The sequence below is a fragment of the Eschrichtius robustus genome, chromosome 14 (assembly GCF_028021215.1).
Source record: "Eschrichtius robustus isolate mEscRob2 chromosome 14, mEscRob2.pri, whole genome shotgun sequence".
Lineage (NCBI taxonomy): Eukaryota > Metazoa > Chordata > Mammalia > Artiodactyla > Eschrichtiidae > Eschrichtius > Eschrichtius robustus.
This window is the reverse complement of record NC_090837.1, coordinates 43,217,638-43,235,052: the sequence shown is the minus strand read 5'-3', so window position 1 is coordinate 43,235,052 and position 17,415 is coordinate 43,217,638. Positions and strand designations below refer to the sequence as shown.

The 17,415-nt window shown below is 43.3% G+C and overlaps 1 protein-coding gene across 6 annotated transcripts in view; it reads left to right on the top strand.

Moving 5' to 3' along the window:
* Nucleotides 1-17,415, top strand: part of KCTD1 (potassium channel tetramerization domain containing 1) — a 180,346-nt gene that overhangs the window by 95,561 nt on the left and 67,370 nt on the right. Inside the window, exon 1 of one of the 6 annotated variants that reach the window (XM_068563361.1) lies at nt 15,146-15,166. The exons of 4 other annotated variants lie outside the window; for them this stretch is intronic. The gene's annotated coding sequence lies outside the window, so the exon portion shown is untranslated. Of the gene's footprint in view, nt 1-15,145; nt 15,167-17,234; nt 17,255-17,415 lie in introns of those variants that run through there. One more of the 6 variants, XM_068563365.1, reaches the window with a different exon arrangement.

Below are 17,415 nucleotides of genomic sequence, written 5' to 3'. Positions count from 1 at the left end.
GTGTATCACTTATGGGACTGGTTGAAAAATGAATGCACTCAAGGATTAATGAAGAGTATGGAATTTGTGATTTTTTTTACTCACGTGAAGTGCCTGGTGTTAGTTGGTTTTGGAGTGGGTGGAGGGCTTGGTGGTTGTGATGGTGACCTTAACTGGTTCACTCATGAATTCTCTCGGAGGTCTGTATTCAAAGTAAGGGATGGTTTTAGTTCCCTCCCCTCCCCACCCAAGGCTGTTGTGATTTAAGATGATCCAGTTACTAGTACAACATCTAGCTCCCAGGTGGAGATAACGTGGTTCATATGTAAAGGCTTAGCGAGTCCCATATCCTACCTCTTCATAGCTGTTCTCTTTGCATGAAAATGCAGCATTTTTCCTGCCTCAGTCAACAGTACTTCAGCCTAGATGGGATGATAGAGATCTGTAACTTCAGTCTTTATCATTTACAGAAAAAAGAATCCTAGTAGGAGTTTAGATCCTAAATATCATAGTTTTGTTCCTAAAGTTTTTATGGACTGTACCTTTCTCGGTACCAAACAAAAATGTGAAAATTAGCTCCCTAAAATAAACTTGGCAGCGTTCGTAAGCTTGTGACAAAAGGTGCCTTCAGTTGGAGCTACTTGACCCTAACCCAGATTACTTCCGGAAATACTTTTAAGGAATTCTGTAAGTAGGAAATCTATTCGTGGAGAGATTTCTGGGGTTGATGGTGCACGTCCAGTGTTTCTGTTTCATCGACTTCACTAGGGGCCAGAGTCTGTCCTTAGAGTCTCCAGGCTGGAAATTAGAGCAGCTTCCCTGTGAGGCACACCCAGTGGTTCATGACCTTGCCTTTGAAGAAGCCAGATACTGATAGCACTTGGGAAACCGGTCTTCATTCAGGTGCTGTCATGTGGGAAGGGAGAAGGAATATTCATTCTGTCTACTTACTAGAAAAAACATACATTTTATGTATTATTGAAATTATCACCAAAATCTTATTTTGAATTTGGAGGCTAGGCGGGAGGGATACACTTTTTTTTTTTTTTCTTAAAGATGGAATCAAACTTCTGTAAACGTGACAGGAGAGTGTGTTTAACAGCTATGGCAATTATAGGTTATCTGGAGCAATTAGGATTAACCACCTTGTTGAAAATGGGTATTTTCCTGATTTTTAATAATATTTTGTGGCTGCATTATTTTTTCTGATGCAGGACTGTTTGCTCTCCTTTACAGAAAGTTCAAATTGGTGAAGAAACTAAATGGCATTAACATAAGTGTGGAACTTTTTTTATTCATTCAGGAAACAATTACTGAGCACCTACTATTTTGGCTTTGGTACCAGGATTTGGTGAGGATTAAAGGAGACCACGTAGCCCACTATTTTGGCTTTGGTACCAGGAATCTTTATAAACTAATCATTTTCCACTTGGCAAGTGGTCTCATTGGCAAGATTTTGGCCTCATTAAATATTAAAACGAGATTAAAATAAAGAAGGTTAAAAGGTGACGCACTCAGTGCAACAGTCACTTGGGAAAGAAATCTGTAGTTTTACTCTTGCATATTCATATTGCAGTGAGTACTCAGGTGTATTATTTTAAATTGATGTGAACCTACATATATGTCAGCTCACTATCATATCTGATCCAGGAAATAGAAAAAGAAGTATTTGCCGCCAAAGGAAAAAGTGGATGCCATTCATCTAGAACGTAAACCCTGATTTAAAATCTGGTTCCCCTAACAAATGTCACCTAAAAGGCCATCCTCTCGTCATTGTAGATGGATTTCAAGCAAGAAGATCCCCTTCTTCAAATAGGACTGTGAGTTGTATGTGAGACCACTTAGGTTTTCACCTTGATTTAGGCCAAAGCTCCACTTCAGTGATTTAATAAAAAGTTCACTTTCAAGTTATCTTTTGGTATCTCCACTGCCATTTCAAAAGCAGAATCGATATAGGAGTTGCTTTGTGGTTACGTATGTTGAAAATCTTAGGACCAGACATAAACTAGTAATCGAGAACCTAGTTTACTTCTCTTGATTGATCATTCACTGCATTGTACCAATTAGTCAGGATGCCATTTGAAAGACTTCTTTGGAGAATTTAGATAGGGGATAGGTAGTGGGAATTAATTGGTCCAAAAAGGGAGATTGATTGACTTTGATAAATGAAAATGAAAGAAAATGGAGCTTTAGAATTTGAAACCTTGTGCTGGTAAACATTTTTATTTAACAGTAGTGATATTCTAAAGAAGCTGAATTCAACTCAACCATTGTATTTTGTTGTTGTTTTTCTTGGCCGCACTGCAGGGCATGCAGGATCTTAGTTCCCTGACCAGGGATCCAACCGTGCCCCCTGCAGTGGGAGCAAGGAGTCTTAACCACTGGACTGCCAGGGAAGTCCCTCAGCTCAACCATTGTTACCTGAACCTCTTGCTACCTGCTAAGTACTGCCGAGAGGAGCAGGATTCAGTTTTTGCCCTCGGTCAGGGTTTGCAGAGGACGGGCTTCCAAGCTGAAGTGATTCTCTGCTTGATGCATGAACATCACAAGGGAAACAGATGAACTTGTAAAGTTTTAGGCCCTTTGGGTTTCCAGATCTGTGAAAGTTTCTCTTTGCCTTCTCTTCTCTTTCAAGAGAGGATGGTCTCTGAATGGTGTCGTCTTCATAACAGAGACTGAGCTTCTATATGGTCTAGAAATAAATGGGCATTTAAGCCATTCAAGATACCTCGCTAATATCAGCTATGGGCTGAGATTGAACCTGCATGTGAGGGGATATTACCTAGCGCCCATGGCTGTGAACTAGACACTGGACCCCAGCGCATCCTGTCAGACTACCGGAGGCCCAACCTAATTAGACGTGTTTTAGGTTTTCAGTAATTCTGTTCAACACTTTTTTTCTTTACTGTTAGACTTTCTTCCTTTCAGCTTATGCTATAACAATCTGACGGAGCCTTTTTTTCCTTAAAAAAAAGATCCATTTATATCTGACAGCAAACTTTCCTTAGTGACTGATTTTTTTTTTTATTCATACCATATCCTAAATTTGTCCGTGTCTTGGGTCACAGAATTTGCAAAACAAATGGAAGTGGGAACCATCTTCCAGTATTGCAAGGCCAGAGTGTCTGAGCTTTAATTGTAGTTTTCGTCACAGCAGTTTGCTCTTGGGCAGCTTTGCAAACCCCAGTGGGAACTTCCTTTTTTCTGGAAACCCACTACTTTCTGAGATTTGTGATTTGTGTTTAGCAACTGGAAACAGTTCAGCTCTTGTGGGCCCTCCAGGTAGTTAGTTTGGTTGTTTTTAATATGGGGCCGGGTGGGGGCGGGAGGGGGCGGGGGAGCGGTGGGGAGGGGGCAGGGGGAGTACAGGGAAGTCCCACAGGCGTAAAGGAGCGGGGATGGGGGCCCGTAAGGGTCTCCTATGTCGAGTCCATTTCTGGAAACCTGGGAAACTGCAGGAACCTGGGGAGGCCTTGGAGGGAAGCCCCAGGCACCATCCAGGGCCACTCAATTCTTCCCCCATCACCAGCCCCATCTCCACCTGAGTATAGACATTTGAAACTCATCTTTGTAATGCAAGCCTTTCCTGGGAGTGTCTAGACTCCTTCACACCCTGAATTACTGCTTTCCCCTGATCACCTGGCAGTGAACCCTGGCAGATGGGCGGTTTGATCCGGTCTGTAAGGAAGGAGGCAAAAATGTGCTACCTACAAAGGGCTGACAGATTTAAGAGATCATTAGGCTGTAGGCTTCTGGGAAGAAAGAGGAATTCGGAAAGGAATGCCGGAGAATGACAGAGATAAGTGTTGCTTCCTTTGTGATAATTGGGTTACCGAATGTCAAGACTAGTTTGGAAGCTTGTAATTATCAATTTCTAGTTTTAACTACATGCCCCCCAGTCCAGGGTAACTCACCCGGTTCAGTCCACAGTCTCACTGCTCAGTCCCCATCCTTCCTCTCTTAACACAAGACAAAGGGAACTGTTAACTTTTAGCACCGGGTCCCATAAGGGCTCTTTCCACCACGTTTCTTAAGCTTGTGGATTAGTTTTGATACCTAAACTTGCTGTGGCTTTTGCCATGTAGTTTTTGGTTTTTGAGCTTTTTGGCTGCGGCGCGGCAGGCAGGATCTTAATTCCCCAACCAGGGATCGAACCTGCGGCCCCTGCATTGGAAGCGTGGTCTTAACCACTGGACCGCCAGGGAAGGCCCTGCCATGTGGTTTTTAAGGAACTTAACACAGGTGAACCGTTTCACCATCCTGGCTTCTTCGCTGTTCTGGGTCAGGGAATGGACATTTGGACCAGATCCACGCAGGAGTGAAGGGAGGGAGAGCGCAGCCCCGAGGCTGCCATTTCACTGGGCCGCAGTCCAGAGACAAACGCGATTCCCTCCTCGAAGAGTCTCACGTCAACTGTCCCAGCCTCTAACTGACTCTGTAGTTAGGAAGTGGAATGTCATCATGAATAATAGCCAAGACGAACAGAGGGCTTTAAAGTGGTCTCCCGACCGGCAGCCTCTGCATCGCTCGGGAACAGTGGGCTACGTGGTCTCCTTTAATCCTCACACAGTCCTTCCAGGAGTTATGGTTATTATTTCCATTTTACAAAGGAAGAGTCTGTGAATAGATGTTGACTTAATTTACGGAAGGTCCAGCAACTGGTTAGTGACTATGCTGGGATTTGAGTCCAGAACTGTCAGATTTCAGAGTCTGCTTTTAATTCCACGGTCTGTTGATTCCAAAATTCTTAACTGTTCAAATAAAAGAATCCATTAAAGAGAAGATGATATGACATTAGATTCATATCACTGCCTGAGGTGCTTTCCTGGAGCAACTTAAGAAGAGCGAACTTGTTAAAATACAGCAAAAAAAAAAAAAAAAAAAAAAAATTGGGAACACAGAAGAATATTTCCAGTACTTAACATGCTTCCATTTTGCTGTGTGTGGTCCCAGCCTCTGACGAGTCTGGGGACAGTATCAGCCTCTTTTGAGAAGCCCCATCACATAGAACATGTTAAGAGTAGACTCCAGGGCCAAAGCTCAGCTCTGCCCAGAACCAACCTGGTCTTCAGTTTCCTCCTGGGTCAGATGGCGGCAGTGGTCATACTCACCTCCTAGGGTCGTCAGCGTTAAATGAATTACTGTTTAAAAAGTGTTTAAAACAGGAGTGCTCGATGAACATTTTCTATCATTTTATTATCTTAGCACAGAATGTGTGACGTATGAAAAACGGCTGATCTTGCTGATAAAGTCCCAGTCTCAGTCTTCAGTGTTTCTCTGGTGAATAGGTCGTCCAGGTGCTGCGCAGGGGCCTTTCTGCCGCGTCTCCTTCTGGGGTGTCTGTTGCCTTGGGCCAGTAGCACCCCCTCTGGTCTCCTAGGAGATGGGCAATCTCAGGAGGCCCCTGGCACTGTGGCTCACCCAGGCCCCCTCCCTCTCACTGTCACCTCAGACAGCCCATCCAGGCGGATGCTTTATACCAAAGCTGGTTTCTCTCCCCTCTGCTTTTCTTTGAGATTTAGCCCCACAGCCTCTTCTAAGTTTGTTCTGCAGACCCTTCCCATTGCTAGAGGGGGTAGGGAGCACTCTCTGAGGGGCATAATTGCTGCCCAAACTCCAGGGGATTCACAAAAGTTGGCTTAGAAGGTGATTGACAGCTCTTCACAAGAGTAAATTTTATTTGGAATGGTTTGGGATTAGGGGAGCAGTCATAATACTGGGGTTCTTAAAACATTATGAAGGTCGTTATGGCAATGACTTTCATAAATTTTTTTTGGGGGGTGTAATTCAGATTTTATTGCTTATTATGTCATTCCATACAACTTTAAGTAAACAGACGTTGAGAAAATATACTGGAAGTACTAAACAGATGATGGCAATATTGGTGAGACTGTTCACGTGTTTTACATAAGGTTGTAAGAGGCACTGCTGCCACCATCACCCCCCCTCCGAAATTTGTACATTTCATATAAAAAGAGTAAAAATAGTTCACTGGCACTTAACTAGCATTATTCTTTGTAATGACTTTCGTAAATTTTAATTCCAGTATTCTAGAAGTAGGGCCTGTATTTGGCTAGATCTTCTGTTATGTTGTTTGCATTTCCCTGATGCATAATTGGATTATAATTTTCTAATTCTTGACTTCTGTCTTGGAGACTATATAAAATCAATAGAAGTTTTACTTGAAGTTGATGTGTACTAATATATGCTTTGAATAGGCTGCAGAATCAGGGTAATGGGTTGGTGTTCTGATGCAGCATTGCTGACCAGTTAATGACCTCTTCTGACCTGTTCTTAGTTTGACAAAGCGAGCACTCTTATAAAATAGAAACGATTGCTGTGATGATGCAGGGATCTGTCACCTCTAATCTAGTTTGCTTTTCAAATAATCAGTATTCAGCCACCATATTCCCAGTAGTATGAGTTTGTGGGTTTGAGAATTATATTAATTTAATTAATTAATTATTAATAGCTTTAATTAATAATTCTATTAATTTCATTAAGCCAGCTCATCTGGAATGTTGGTTTCTATTTTGTGACTTTTTTTTCTGACAAAATTATATATAAATAGATTTTTAGATATTTTCTTTCCATCTTGAACAAATATCTCATTGTTTTTTACTCCAGAAAAAAAAAAGACTGGCAGAATATTTACTTTACAGTGGAAAGCATGTTGCTGCAGAAACACACAGACCTAAATAAAAGTATAACAAGAATATTAGAAAACGGATTATGCTAGCTTCATTCTCTTTTCTTCTCAACGTGGTGTTCATTCACACGTTGAATTTTTATAATTAATAGTAGGATATTCATAGTGCTGGTGATTTCACTATTTTCAGGATTATTTTACGGGTGGGGTGGTAAAGTTCAAGGTATGTTTCTCAAGTTTATGTTTTTAAACTTATGAAGAGGATCATGGAATCCTAGATCCCATTCATAGCATTTAACTACTATCTCAAGTGATGTATTTTAGAACCACCTCTTGGGATGTGAGTGATGATCTGAGAAAAGTCAAGATGAAGGAGACTGCTATACAGAAAAGCTCTGAAAATAGGATTCATTTGTTGAGCACTTACTGTGTGCAAAGGCAGGAATTTGGAGGTAAAGAATAACTTAGAAATAGTTAAGAGAAGATGCTGGAGAAACGACAGTGGGAATACCTGGGGCAAGTCAGAAGACCCAATGGAGAGGACGAGGGTCTTGTACCATCTAATGACTGTTCACGAGTAAAGCCTGGGTAGTAAACAGTGTGTATTACTTTCTAAGAAATGGGACCGAAGGTGGCCCGACCAAATTGAAAGACTAAACATTTAAGCCTTAGAAGTGTGTGAGGAGAAAATGTAAAAACTCAGAAGAAATAAAATCTTGCCTTGTCAAAATGTAAGCCTTTTCGTTGCTGTGACATTGATCTCTCTTGGGAAGGCCTTAGTATACTACTCTTTTAGATGTCCCAGAACGAAGTAGGCTGCCACATCTCTCTCCATATCAGCCCCTCTAAATGTTCACACTGTGTTAATCCACGTGTTTTAAGACTGAGTATTTACGTAATAACCCAAAGAAATTCAGAACTGGTACTGTGTCCTAGTTTACATTTCAGTTCCAGCTCTTTGAATTACTAAAGCCTGGCTCCTTTGGTACCCAGCAGTATTTCTTTCACATCTCCAGTCTGGGACCATACAACGAGTAATCAATTACTAAGGTACATGAGAATAGTGCTTAACGATTTGCAAACGGCTTTCTTGTATGTGACTTCATTCTAAGGAAGCTTTGCAGGGCCCTTTGTAGTATCAGATACTGGGTTAGATAGATGGTGCGGGCACAGGTAAATTCCTTGTCCTTGGAGGACTCAGTCTCGTGGAGGGGGCAGACAAGTAACCTGAAAGATAAACCCCGATGTGTGATAACTCCTGTGATACTCTGTACACACAGTATAAGCAAGCTGAAGGGGGAGGGGAGGAACTGTGATTATACCCATCCTACAGATGAGAAAAACTGACCCTCAGAGAGGTTAGGCAGTTTCTCAAGTCACCTCACCACTGAGGAGTGAAGTTCCAAGTCCAGGTCCAGGCCTCTTATACAGTGCTACTTTGGGGGCTGTCATTTATAGCTGAAGTTTTGTTTTGTTGGTTTTTTTGGCTGCACTGTTTGACTTGTGGGATCCTAGTTCCCCGACCAGGGATTGAACCCGCACCCTCGGCAGTGAGGGCACAGAGCCCTAACCACTGGACCGCCAGGGGATTCCCTAGCTGAAGTTATAAAAGCAGTGCAGTTAGGCATTAAAAAAAGAAAGAGAAAAAAAAGGACCCTGAAGCACAAGCATGTGGATGGATGTGTCTTTTAAAAACTAAAAGAGGCTTAATGTGATTTTCATGCTTTTGGTGTTTCAGGACAATCCAAGAGAACATTCTGGATTAGGGTGAAATAGAATGGCCCAGCACAGGCTCCAGACGTCAGTGGCTGACAGCTCTAGCCAGACTGACTGGGGGATCTTTCCTTACAGTGAAGCCAAGCTCCTGGAACCCTTTCTGCAGTGGTTGAGGGCTGACCCCCACGGGGAGCTGCACAGTTCTGTCTGATCCCTGACTGGTTGGCAGTTGAAGACAAGCTCCCCAAGGCCTTCAGTCTTTCCCACTTCAGCCAGAGCACTTAATTAAAACAAAAAGTGAACACAGCTCTGATGCAGGTATGGCTAGTAAAAAGAACCAATAAAAATGACAGTGAAGTGCCCGCCAAATGGAAGATGTTAATGATACTAAGCCGCTTCATGGGGCAAGTCTGTACCTCTTGGCACAGGAAGACAGGCTGCCCTCGGAGGCTCTTCCTCGCAGCGGCCCTTGGCCGCCAGCTCCCGCCCAGACTGCATGGGCGAGCTGCCCGGGCTCTGCCGACCTGGGGCCAGCCGACTTCTCCCTGCAGGAACATCGCTGGGAAGTGACCACCACCGACATGTAGCCCTTTTCGCTGGTGACAGCAGATAACACAAGGTTTCAAGGATACTTTGGTGACACGGGAGCAAAAAGGAGACAGGGAAAAGGCACAGGAGCAGAAAAGTAAAGGGGAGGGAAGTAGCCAAGGTACCTCCAAGCTTACTGGGCATTTGGAGCAAACCCAGCATTCTCCATCAGTTCTAATTAGACTTACCAAAGGGTAGACCAAGTTAAAGCTAAGAGAATAATAACTCTGAATTACCCTTGGGCAAGTTACTTAAGTTTCCCATCTGTTAGATGGGAAGAATGGGAATCCAGTTGTTCCTTCCCATCTGTTAAGATGGGAAGAATGGGAATCCAGTTGTTCCTCGGTATCCTCGGAGAATTGGTTCCAGGACCCCTGCAGATGCTCAAGTCCCGTATGTAAAATGGTGTAGTATTTGCATATAACCTGCACACACCCTCCCTTATACATTAAATCATCTCTGGGTTACTTATCATAATACCACGTAAATGCCATGTAAGTAGTTGTAAATACAATGTATTGTTATAAACACAAATACTATTATAAATACAAAGTAAATGTTATGTAAATAATTGCTGGTGCATATGGCAAATTCAAGTTTTGCCTTTTGGAAGTTTCTGGAATGATTTTTCCAATATTTTCAATCTGCGGTTTGTTGAAACTGTGGATGTGGAACCCATGGATATGGAGGGCTGACTGCACTCCAGTTGTGAGTGGTAAAAGCCCATAGTAAGTGCTCAATAACTGACAGCTTTAAAAAAATTTCAATTGGTTAGAGATTGCTGACAGGCTAGAGGAAAAGTAGAGGGATTGTATACAATTTCCAGCTGATCCTCAATATTCTCTTTTAAAGCTAAGACAGTGGATCGAAAAAAAAAAACCCACAAAATATTTATAAACACAGGTGAAAGAATGGAAATATGCAAAGAAACCAGCTGGAGGACCCACATCTATGGTAAGAACAAAATAACGATAACGAAAAGGCAAATAATAAAAGAGAAAAATGCGTATTAAATTCTAGGTATCCCTGTTTGAGCCAGTGTATAACTCACTGAAGTATAAAAATAAAATTAAATCTGCAAGCTTTTATTCTCTCCTTTATACCATGAAGAGGATAATTTAAATATATATAAAATGTTTAATGGATTCACTTTGGACTACCTTTTAAGTAGATCTTAGAAAAAAGTTGAAATGACTTACAAGTATTGACAGTATGTCTTCAGTGTTCAATAAAATTATCCGTCTCATTAAAAAATACACAATTTGATTTCTTTTAATTATAAGCAATAAATTTATAGAAATTGATCTCTTTATTTATAATTTTCATTAGAGTGTTGTGATTCCGGTAAAGTATATTCTAAATTGATTTGAATAAACAAAATATCTTAATCGTATAGAATATGGAACTGAGATCTTTTAAACTTTTATCATTAAAAACAATACATGTGACCAGATGATAAATTGCAGGTTTTGTTTTTTGGGTTTTTTTAATAATAGTTTTAAAAACATTCTCATGGCCACTTTACAACCAGAAAAGATCTCATCCAGATACAATAAAGAATATGAAACTTTCTGGCAATGTATTAAATAGAACAGTGGCACTCTTTGTGTCAAAGTGCTAATTTGAGAGACTATGTCATGCTTTTAACTCTCTTTTCCGACGTGGCAATAAAGTACTTGCTCAACTGACATAAATCATCAAATATTTCACATTTTAGTCTTAATTTAGTTTATACCAACATGTTTAGAAATGAAGTCAGTAAATATTATTTGCATCATGAAGTACGGATTATAATTAGATGATTAGCCTTCAGTGCATTGCCTTTACCAAAGATACACATCTCATTCCTGAAGAATTCGTCCCCGTGATCCATCCAGTAGCTAACACATATGTGTGGAACTTGTTACCGTACATACTCAGCATACATGATTCGATCCAATCGCATAACAATCTTGTACCCTAGAAAGATTAAGTAGCCTGCCCCAGGAAGTTCAGTTAGTAAATGGCAAACTCAGGGCGTAGCCCAGGGCTCTCACTTGACCATTTATTCAACAAATATTAAATTTTTTTTTTTGACTGCGCCACGCAGCTTGTGGGATCTTAGTTCCCCGACCAGGGATTGAACCTGGGCCCTCAGCAGCGAAAGCATGGAGTCCTAACCACTGAACTGCCAGGGGATTCCCATCAACAAATATTGAGTACCTACTATGTGCCAGTCACAGACGACCCAGTAAAGAACAAGACAGAAGGTCTCATTTCTCATAGACTTGACATTCAAGTGGGAGAGACAGACATTAAAACCAACAAGAGTATCATTGAAATAGACTGAAGTGACTGGGGGGCTACTCCCTCTCCATCAGTTGGGTCCCACCCGCAGAGGAGTGGGCCACACACACTGAGCGCAGGGGACCTCCTAATCCCAGAGGAGGCTCTGCATGAGCCCAGCGCAGACGGACCCGTGACTGGTCTTGTCCACTCTTCCAGGTACAGGTGGGCACTTTTAAATCAGACTTATAGTTTCCCTAATTAAAATATTGGGTCGGCCAAAACGTGCGTTCAGGTTTTTCCCGAACGCACGTTTTGGCCAACCCGATGTTAGGGGAAGGACGGTAACCTGTATAGAACAGGTCTTAGTATCGTTTCTTAAGAGCTCAGGGCGGACAGCACATCTGAGCACCTCAGCTCGTTAGGCAGGGAGAGGAGACGGAAGTCCAGAGAGATGGGTAGCAGAATCCGATCCAGAGTCAGGAAGCGCTCCTTATTCATAGGCTCAGAATCTCCTTCCTGGTCAACAAAGCCCCCTCTTCTCACTTGCTAGGTTATGTGCAGCCCTTACGATGTGATAGTTTCAGACTTTATTCAGTTGATTCCCATCCCGGGCAAGGTCCTCCCATGCCTTCAGAGGACTGGGGTCTTTCTCTCAGGGACACACTTCCCCACACTGCCTCACTGAGGATATCTGTCAGAAAATCTGTGCTTTTCTCCCCACTCCTATACTAGAAAGCAGCCAAGGTATTATTGATGGAATCAAAAGAAAATATCAACATGGGTGGGCACTTGTTAGTCCATATTTGTGATGCTGAAGGATCGTGGGATTAGCATTTGAGAGTCAGATCACCTGGCACGGCTGCTGGTTACTGCCCTCACCTCACTGGGTGTTAGTCTAACTTACCTAAACCAATTTATGAGAAGTCCTTCTTGATGAGACAGGCATTACCGGAATACCTGGTCAGGTGATCTTGAGAATCCCTTCTGCCCTAAGAACCTATGATTCCATCCTGGCAAAAATGTCTGCAAATCAAAATTTTACAAATCAAATGTTTGTAAATTAGATCGCAGTTGAAAGACACTGAGTGAATTCTCTTTTGGAGCCCTCATTTGTCCTCGATGTGAATTCCGTTATTGGGTCAGGCTGTTTAGTTAACCATACCTTGGTATACTTTCTAGCGTCTGTTGCCATTCCTGGTTGGGATTTATGTTTCAAGGGTGTATGTCTTTTTCTACAGTATTCAACTTAATGTGATGTATAAAGTAGTGTATCTGATTTAATGTATCTCAACCTGCGGTTGAAATTTTCTTACTGGTTTAGGGTTGTTTTCTCTTTTATTTGCTGTATGCAGAGTAGCCTCTCAAAAACTAATGGTTGACTATTTTTAAAAGTGAGAGTTAATATTTTCATGATTTTTATTCATTGGACCCTTTGCATAAGGACCATTCCTGGGACGTTGCTTCCTTTTCTCACTGCTCTATTCTCAGTGCCTGGCACAGTGGTTGGCACATTTTAGGTGCTCAAAAGTATTTGTAGAAATGAATAAAAATATTTTGTAATAACAATAAAGGTGAATTTATAATCTTTGCCCTCCTAGCCTTGAGCAGAACGAGTCTAAATATTTTACTCTCATTTGAAAAAATGAAAACTAATTCTTCAGCTGTGATGGTTAGAAATAAAAAACTCCTCCAATGGCACATAAGGAAAAAAAGTTTCCTTAAATATGTGTGGCACACCTACTGTGTGCCTGGCACTGTGCTCTGCTCTGAAGGTCAGACGATCAAGACAGTGCCCTGAAGATTAAATCGAGTTCTGTCCTGCATATGTTGCAGAAGCAGTTTGTTCTCTTCTGTCGATTTCTTAGCACACGACAGGGATCACATGCACCCAAATAAATCAGCAGCTAGGTTAAATGCGGTGGTGGTAGCCGTGCTGTCCTAGTAGAGGTGCAGGTCTGGTTGGTGAGTTGTGCCCTCTGGGGATGACGGTGGGGCGAGACGAAGATGGACTTGCCCCGAGGTCACCACACCTGGACTTCAGCCCCTTCTGTGCTTTAGGTCTGGACTAGTGTTCACCTCTCCACCTCAGGCCTACTCAGGTTTTCTTTTCTTTCTTTTTTTTTTCCCCAGAGCCCTCATTTCTCCTCTGCCTTTCCCTGGGTCAACCTCCAACCCCATAACAACTAAGAGAAACCCTTTTACAAAGGAATCCGTTTGATTTGGTAGAATCATCCAATATGTAGTATTTGCTCAAATTATAGAGTTGACAGTGCACAACTGCGAAATTCTTAGGGAGGGGATTCCAACTTTAGGGGGTCAGTGTTATAATTTGGATTTAGGGAATAGAGTTCCTTTTGCTTGTCTGTCTGTCCAGTTGTCTACGTTGGGCTTTTGTGGTTATTCTGCCTCTTCTTGCTCTCCTATGTTAATTCTATCAATATTAGGATGTATCATGTACTGTATTAGGAAATATCAATGACTATTGACACAAATACCATTTTTCTTTTTTTTTTTAATTTTATTTATTTTTGGCTGAGTTGGGTCTTCATTGCCGTGTGCGGGCTTCTCATTGCAGTGGCTTCTCTTGTTTCAGAGCACGGGCTCTAGAGTGCACAGGCTTCAGTAGTTGCAGCGCGTGTGCTCAGTAGTTGCGGCACATGGGCCCTAGAGTGCAGGGGCTTCAGTAGTTGCGGCACGTGGGCTCAGTAGTTGTGGTGTGTCGGCTCAATAGTTGTGGCACGTGGGCCCTAGAGCGCACAGGGGCTTCAGTCGTTGCAGCATATGGGCTCAGTAGTTGTGGCACGTGGGCTCAGTAGTTGCGGCACATGGGCCCTAGATCACAGGGATTTCAGTAGTTGTGGCGTGTGGGCTCAGTAATTGCGGCATGCGGGCCCTAGGGCATGCGGGCTTCAGTAGTTGTGGTGCGTGGGCTCAATAGTTGTGGCTCGAGGGCTCTAGAGCGCAGGCTCAGTAGTTGAGGCACATGGGCTTAGCTGCTTTGCGGCGTGTGGGATCTTCCTGGACCAGGGATCGAACCTGAGTCCCCTGGATTGGCAGGCAGATTCTTAACCACTGTGCCACCAGGGACGTCCCATTTATCTTTTATGAGATTTGATCGTGGACTCCAGATGCCTTTTGATTGATCACAGGTACAGAAAATAAAATCAGTGCCCTCACAGTTATTTAATTCCGTTCGAGAACTTATATCTGTTCTGGCTTAGGCACAACCTCCTTGGGTTACGTTTTCTTTTAAACTTAAAGAATACTGTCTGAGAGGGCAAAGTACAGTTAATAAAGGGATATAAACCAAACTGTCTGTTTTTCCTTCTTGGTGCTTTTTTTCAACTTACCTATTTCTCTTGGTTCTTATTCTCCCTTGGGCTTTACTCTTAGTTTTCACTTCAAAGGGGTGTAGAGAGAACAGAGAAGGGAAGAAGGCATTTGATCTGAGCGACGTGACACGGGGAGGTGACACAGGGAGACACAGGGAGGTGTGTGAGCAAACACCCGTGATGGGAAAGAGCATGGTTCATTCCAGAATATTCCAGAACAGAAAGGAAGTCTGTGGGCTTTGTGCATAGAGTGATGGGGAAGGGGTGAAAGAGAAAGCTGAAGGGTTCGGCTCCAGCGCTGTGGCATCTAGACCGTGTTAAAGGTTTCAAACCTCATCTGTGGTCGGGGCAGTTGTGGAAGGGCTGTAAGCAGTTGTGGAAGGGGTGTAAGCAGGACAAGGTTCAACTTATTTGCCTTGTTTTGTTTTGTTAACAAGTTCTCTTTGGTTGAGAGATGTGGACCTTGGATTGCAGAGGAACTAGAGCAAGGGAGAAGTGACGGTGTCCAGGGACTAAGATAACAGTAGCGGGAGGGGGGAGAAGTAGTAGATGGTTCCCAGAAATATATGGGTGGTGTACTCCACAGGACATGGACGTCGGTGTCCGGGGGGACAGGAGTTCAGGTGATGGACAGGTGAATGGTGTTGCTACATATTGAAATGGGACCGCTGTGGGGGGGAGCCCTGGGGGGTAGATGGTGAGTTCTGCTTGGGAGATGTTGGATTTGAGAGGCTCTGGGACACCCGAGGGGAATGTCGGCTAAGCAGGTAGATAAACAGGTCTGGCAAAAGTCATCTGGAGGATAATATTTGGAAGTTCACCAGTTTGTGGATGATAATTGAAGCCACTTGGGGTGGATTATTTTGCTTTAGAAAGAAATCCTAGCTGGAGAATAAAAAAGAGCCCTAAGAAACTTGAATATTGGGTAGAAGGGTAGAGAAGGGGGTTGCTGGTATAAAGCCAGGGGGGCGGAGGGCACTGGTAGGTTGTAGTGTATTGGGACCAGAGGGAGTAGTGGGCTTTGTTAATGCGGCTGAGATTTCGGGAAGATGAGACCATGGTGTACGTTCTCTGGCTTCTCTGCAGAGCAGTTCTGTGGGGGGGTGGGCAGTGGGCAGAGGCCATATGGAGGGACCCGAGGGAGGGAAGAGAGGCGAGGAAAGGGGAACAGCTGGGCTGCTTTCAGGTTTGACTGTCCAGGAGAGGGGTCAGGAGAGCGGGAGCTGGAGGGAGCTGGGGCTGGACACGAGTTTGTGGGGGATTTTATATATTTTTAACATGAGAGACACATGAGCACGTTTACATGCTGATGGGGAGGAGTCGAGAGCAGGAAGGAGGGGGGTGGGGGTGGGGTCCCCAAGGACAGATGAGGTGGCAGGTTTGGGGTGGTCTTGTTAATATTTTATGTACTTTTCTAAAATCACAGAAGGAAAACACTGACCCAGGTTAGACGCAGATGACACTGCGACCTCAGCTCCCCTGCCAGCCCTCAGAGCCCCTCCTCCTCCATCTGGCCCACCGTGCTCCCCAGGGAGTCTGGGATCCTGGTCCTAAAAGATCCTGGCTCCCACTTCAAGGGTGTTCCTCATTCAGTCGGAGAACATCCTTTGTGTTTTAATTGAGTCAGTGACAAAGTGGAGGATCACATTCAAGGTAGGGGCCCATTTTATCGAAAGGAAAGCTAGATAAAATAGGAACACTGTGCGAAAATGTTTCTCAGCCAGGGAGGGAATGAACAAGTTGCACGAGAATGAACGTGCTGGGTCTCAAGTTTCATAGCATGAAGATGGGCGCTTTTTTGGCATCACTTGAACTGATGTCGAGTATTGTGCATGTGCAGAGAGAGTTTCTAGATTTCAGGCTTCTATTCGCTGGCTTTTTTCTGGAGGAAAAATTACTGTGACTTGCAACAAGTGTAATTTTTTAAATTTGTTTTTTTTTAATTGATAAACTTTATTTTTTAGAGCAGTTTTAGATGCCCAAGGAAACAGAGCAGAAAATTCAGAGAGTGCCCACGGATACCATATCCCACACAGTACAGCCTGCCCCACTATTGATGGTACGTTGTTATAATTGGTAACCCTCCACTGACACCTCCTGAGCACCCAAACTCCATAGTGTACATTAGGGCTTATTCCTGGTGTTGTACACTTTATGGGTTTTGACAAATGTCCAATGACGTGCATCCACCATGTAGTATCATACTGAGTAGTTTCACTGCCCTAAGAATCCTCTGCTCTGCCTGTTCATACCACCCTCCTCTCTATTTATTTCTATGTGTGTTTGTTGGCTTGTTTGCAGCCATCTTCTTCCATGTAAGCATAGCAATTAGATTTTCAGTCTCTCCTTCTGAAGATCTTGATAGAACCTTAATAACAGCTTTGTTTGGGTTTTGAGTACTTTTGTACCTAAAAGAAAAATTCAGTCCCTGACCTGGAATTATGATTTTAAAGCAATGACATCTAATTCCGGCTTTATTCTCCTCTCTGCAAGTATTCCCTGCCCTACTTTTTAAGCTCTCTGTAGTTAACATTTCAAGGAAAGTTTTTTTTCCGTTTCTTTGCGGGGTGGCCAGGAGGGCAGAGAGATTCGCCCTTGACCCTCCCAAACCACCACAGGGCAGCCAGCTGAGGAAGTGTTCTGGGCCTCTCCTGAGTCTTGCAGAGTAGATTTCTGTTCCTAAAGGGCCGGAGGAGAAGCAGAGAAGTAGCGCTTCTTAAAGGTACTGGCAACAATGCTGGCAGCAGGGGCCTTAAGAGATGGAGAAAGGTAGTTTGGGGATTAAGGGGTTAAAGTATTAGCGTTCAGGGCTCTGCTTTTTACTCATTGCTACTTTGTGCAGAAAATATGTTGCTTTAAAGCCTAGGGAAACTGGTCATTGTA